At 32.8% G+C, this 5,577-nt stretch overlaps 1 protein-coding gene and 1 long non-coding RNA gene across 8 annotated transcripts in view; one reads left to right on the forward strand and one right to left on the reverse strand.

Moving 5' to 3' along the window:
- LOC122631137 overlaps positions 1-5,577 on the reverse strand; it is an 83,421-nt gene that overhangs the window by 77,482 nt on the left and 362 nt on the right. For 2 of the 6 annotated variants that reach the window (XM_043816455.1, XM_043816454.1), the window contains exon 1: positions 4,941-5,551. The gene's annotated coding sequence lies outside the window, so the exon portion shown is untranslated. Of the gene's footprint in view, positions 1-4,936; positions 5,552-5,577 lie in introns of those variants that run through there. The other 4 variants (XM_043816453.1, XM_043816456.1, XM_043816452.1 and 1 more) reach the window with 3 other exon arrangements.
- Positions 1-5,577, forward strand: part of LOC122631141 — a 28,069-nt gene that overhangs the window by 9,667 nt on the left and 12,825 nt on the right. The gene's annotated exons all lie outside the window — the stretch shown is intronic.

The following is a 5,577-nucleotide window of genomic DNA, read 5'->3' on the forward strand; positions in this document are numbered from 1 at the left end:
AATATATCTGAAATACAGTAATATCAAATTGCCGATAAAATTATATCAATAATATTACATGCCACGGGAAAAGAAATAATAATGTCTTCGAAAAAGTGAACATAGAATAATATGAAAACATGATTGTTATGATAGGAGAAAACCAAATTGAAGAATTATAATCTAGAATCTATAAGATGCATCTACCCACGTTTTACGATCGTTAATCAAATCCCGTTGAAACGTAGCGTTCATCCATCACAACCATTTCCCTTCTTCTCTACTTTATTCGTCTCACAACTATGATACGATTTGATAAGTGTAAGTGTCTGCATGTGTGTGGGTGTCTATGTATACGTATAAGTGTGCGTACGTAAGCGAAAGCTGAAATCGTTTTCCATTGCTGAAAACGATGACGAATAGGACGAATGGATTAGTCGAAAGTTACTAGCTACGTGACGTTGAAACTACGCACATTTCTAGTCCCCTTTGACCCCGTATCGATTCGAACTCATGATCAACGTTAATACTTGTATCGTCGTCTTTGTGCTTTTCATCGCAAGGATTTAAGGGAGTGTTGGTGTTTTGATTTACGACGTTAATTTATATACCAAGGAAACGTTGTATGTACGGTGAATTATTTTTCGGACGTTAGTTCCGTTGCTTTCTTCAACGTTAGAAAGTACAATGAGAGAAATAGGAAGAGGAAGTAGAAGTAGAAGTAGAAGAAGTAGAAAAAAAGCGAAAGTGGAAGAAGGAAAGAAAGAAAAAGCAAGGTACAAACGGCCATAGGTTTGTACTAAGGGAAGGATAGTCTAGGAAAAAGGGTGTGCTTGATACGTGCAAAGAATTTCCTGTATTCGTCTCTTTTCCGTTTCTAATGACATTCACGAGAAAGAGTAGGTGGGACAAACAGTTTGATACAAAGAATAGAATGTATAGAGAGAGAGAGAGAGAGAGAGAGAAAGAGAGAGAGAGAGAAAAAGAGAGGAAAAGAGAGAGATAGAGAAAATTTGTTAAAACATGGAATAAATTTGTCATTACAGAGAGGAAAAAGAAAACTAGATTACGTGAATAATATCAAAAGGTATATAAGAAAGAAAATGACAATAAAAGTGGCATATAAAGTTCGAGTTTTAGAAAATAAAGGCGAGTTAATTTAAATCTTCAGAGAGAGGAAGAGTGAGAGAATTTATTAGGAAGGAGTAAATATAAAAAATCGTAACTATAAAAGGAAAGAGAAGAAAAATTAAATTATGAATAATATCAAACGATAGATATAAGGAGAAAAAATAATATGATTTGTGAAAATAAATGTCGACGACGATTTTTTAAAGTTTCATGGAAAAAAAAAAAAGAGAGAAAGAAAAAAGAAAACAAGAACAAAAAAAATATTTTATCCCACTACGTTCCAAAGTTTTAAGTACAAGAAAAAGAAGAGGAAGAGTGTGAAGGAAAAAAAGGAGAATGGAAAGGAAAGAAAGAAAAGTGGATGTAATAAAAATAAATTCTTTTTATTTTTTGGAATAATACCGCATAAGAAAAAGAAAAAAGAGAGAGAGAGAGAGAGAGAGAGAGAGAGGGATGAGATAAAGTGACGATAAAAATGAAACGTAATTCGAAAAATTTTACAAAAGAAACGAAAGTGGAAAAATTTGTTAAGACGACCATAAGTAAAATTCTTTGAGATAACCACGTATCTATATTATGTCTATAATAATTTCAACGATTTATATTTCTAATATCGCGTTAACAGCACCGATGATTTTTCCCTTAATATTTCTAATACTAAATTATGTTTTGTGCATGGATAAAAAGTTAAGCTGACCTAACATCATCTAAAAATACGATTTTTCCCATGTTCTTGTTACGGTGACGCGCGTTAAAATACGTCGATGGTTCGATTATCTTCTTTTATCTCTTTTTTTTTCTTTTTTCTTTCTTTTTTTTCCTCTATTCCTTTTTTTTTCTTTTCCTTTTTATTATTCTTCCCAACGTACATACATACATGCATATAACACATACACTTATCATACACCCTTATAGCACTTACATACATACATACATATATACCAAGAATTATAAAATGGCTACGATGTATTGTATCGATCGTAATTTTCAATATTCCATGAGTCTAATTTATTTTTCCATTATCAAAGTGACATCGAAACGAAATTATTTTTAGATTATCTCGTTTATCGTTATTAACACCATACTTATACGTACACATATCGATGTTGGATAAAAATAATATTTCATTTATGAAAAATCGAGCCCGAGTTTGTTTGTACATTGACGTTGTTTAAATCTAATCCATAAAAAGCCTGTGTGCGTTATCTCCTTTGTTTTTTCTTCTTTTTTTTTTTCTTTTTTTTTTTTTTTTTAAAGAAAAAGCACGTAAATTTTCTTTCTCTTTTTACATTTGACTGTCATTTTATATGGGGGATCGAGAAAGGGAAAAAAAAAGAAATGTGCGATATTCGTACGTAAGGGATATAACATAGACCACGTATCGATTTCCATATGTACATATTCGATTTCGATACGTGTAAGCGTAGATTCTTTTTATCTTAGGAAATTTTCTCTTCACTTTTCCTACGAGTTTTATTATTCTTTTTCTTTTGTGTTTGTTTGTTTGTTTGTTTGTTCGTTGGTTTATTTGTTTTCTTTTTCTTTCTTTCGTTTTTAATCCATCGATAGTGGTATTAACATTCTGTACATCGTCCAATCCCTCGATATTTTCCGAAGAATTTCTTTTATTTCTCTACTCTTTCACACATGCACGTACGCACGCACGCACGCATGCATACACACACGTAGACACATTTTTACTCTCTTAGACTTATTACAATTTATTAAAACTTGTGATGGTTTTGTTAAAACATAAAATGCAACGGTGGTTATCGATGACCGATACACTCGATTATTACACGTTTTTATACGTATAATATAACATTCGAGTAAACATTCTCTTTATTAATATTTACGAGATATTTCGGGTAGAAAATGTGTGATTTAAACAAAAAATATCGTAATTGTAATTTCGACTCTTATGTAAATATGTTTATTTAGAAAAAAACTATTATTTATAAACTTTATTAAGTGAATCCTATGGATATACTAATAAAAAAAAAAGAAGAAGAATAAATCGAACAATAAAAAAGTCTTTTAAATAAAACGAATAAAAAATCTTTGAATGTATGCATAGATTGGATTCGTACGATCAAGTATTATTATTCGATCTATAGCAAGATCACTTCAAAAGAATTCTATTTTTCGAAATTCGTAAATATTAATGATAGGGTTGTCCCAAATCTCTGTTAGAGTTTTTATGATCTGTATATATTTCTCGTCGTTTCCAACAAACGAAGGAACGAAGGAATGAACGAATGAACGAACGAACGAACGTACATATATCGATCTTGAAAATATTCATCGGTCGGAAATAAATTTCACTTTTAATATAGTGGATAGCAAGTGTCATATAGCAGAAAGTATTAGACCGATATTGGCCGATAGTATCGATCGATATCGGATGCTGGCCAATATATTACCTTCGAGTTTCGTCCTACATGACGAAAGGGAGTCCTATCACTTTCGCGACGTCTCGAAAGTTAATTAACAACGTATGAAACAGTTTTCATCGATTTTTCCCTCGTACTCCTCTAATGGTAGGTAATCGTTAATATTTAATTGTTACGTCAAATTTGATGACTCGATCAGACTAAGTTAATGGATTTTTCTGTTCGTGTCTATATCAAAATTATATTAATAGTCATGTGGGGAAGGTTGTAGTATTATTACAAAAAAAAAAAAAAAGAAAGAATGAAATGCATCAAAGCATGAAACAATTGGAGTATAGTGTGACGACTGAATTTTTGTAACAGGATGTATTGGCCTGGAAAAAAATTTACAAAATGCGTGATCGAATTTTTTCTTATATCTCCTTAGAAAAAAAAAAAAAAATGATATATAACGATAAAGGTTACCCATAGAAAAAAAAGAGAGAAAAAAAAAGAACGAAGAAAACATAAAAGACTGACACACGAAGCAAGAATAATTAATTTTCTGTCAATGAAATGAAAGTGAAATACAGAAATAAATGATAAGTGTACGAACAAAAAATTTTCTGACGTTGTAAAAAATGAATCACTCTTTTTTTTTTTTTTTTATTCGAAAGAAATTTCATTCGAAGAAATAAGATCTCACTTAATTACGATAGTAAAAAGAGAAAAAAGGAGAAAGAGAGAAAGAGAGAGAAAGAAAAGAAAATGGAAAGCATCGAGTAACACATGTATTTCTCTCTCTCTCTCTCTCTCTCTCTCTCTCTCTTTCTCTCTCTCTCTCTCTTTCTCTCTCTCTCTCTCTCTCTTTCTTTCTCTCTTTCTATCTCTGTCTCTATTTTTCTTTTTCTCGTATCGCACTCACGTTCACGTCGATACGATCGGATCGCGTGTCACGTCGACTTATCCTTATTCACCTTCTTCGAAGACGAAAAAGGAATCGGAAAAGCAAGGCACCATGGCGTCGCACAGTGGCTTCGCCATTAATCGCGTTGCACGTTCTCTCATGAGAACGATAACGAGAGAAGGAGAAGCCATAAACGTCGATTGATTAACGTATTAAGTGGAAAAAGGCAGAACATTAACATTAATGTATTGAGAATTTACTGCGTTTTTGTGATAAGTCGATAAAATCACAATAATTATAGGAACAATTGTAGTAACTATAATAATAATAATAATGATAACAACAACAACAACAACGATAACAACGATAACGACAACGACAACGACAATAACAACGACAGTGTAAATATGTAATCGTATAGTAATAGTAGTAGTAATAGTAGTAGTAGTAATAGTAGCAGTAGTAGTAGAAGTAGTAGTAGAAGTAGTAGTAGTAGTGGTAGTAGTAGCAGTAGTAGTAGCAGTAGTAGTAGTAGGGTTGTTTTCACGTACCTGTTACGTCGTCTGAGTTGGCTCTTTCCCGCTTACACACACACTCTTCCTCTCTCTCTCTCTCTCTCTCTCTCTCTCTCTCTGTCTCTCTCTCTCTTTCTCTCTCTCTCTTTCTCTCTCTGTCTTTCTATCTGTCTCTCTCTCTTTCTCTCGACGAGATCACACAGATCGAATCTACTTTCAAAGATTCCAATGAAGTCTGTCAAAACTCCCACTCGCCTTTTTTACACAAACCCTTTTTTTTCTTCTTTCTCTTCTTCGTCTTTTTCTCCTTCTTCTTCTTCTTCTTCTTCTTTTTCTCCTTCTTTTACTTCTTCTTCCTCTTCTTCTTCTCTTGCTTCGTTATTTATACTCGATAAAAACCGCGACGAAGGGAGATCCCGTAGGAGAGCGAACGGACCTCTCGAAAATCGACGATTCCAAAATGACACGACAGAGAGAACGAATAAACTTATGGGCGAATTTTCACGAATTCTCGAAGACGATTATTCTAAAGATAGAGAAAGAAAGATAGATTCGTTTATACGAATGCGATTATTTTTTTATCTCCCTCTCTCACTCTCACTCTTTCCCTTTCTCTTTTTTTCTAACTCTCTCTCTCTCTCTCTCTCTCTCTCTCACACACACTCTCACTCTC

The sequence above is a fragment of the Vespula pensylvanica genome, chromosome 8, assembly GCF_014466175.1.
Source record: "Vespula pensylvanica isolate Volc-1 chromosome 8, ASM1446617v1, whole genome shotgun sequence".
NCBI lineage: Eukaryota > Metazoa > Arthropoda > Insecta > Hymenoptera > Vespidae > Vespula > Vespula pensylvanica.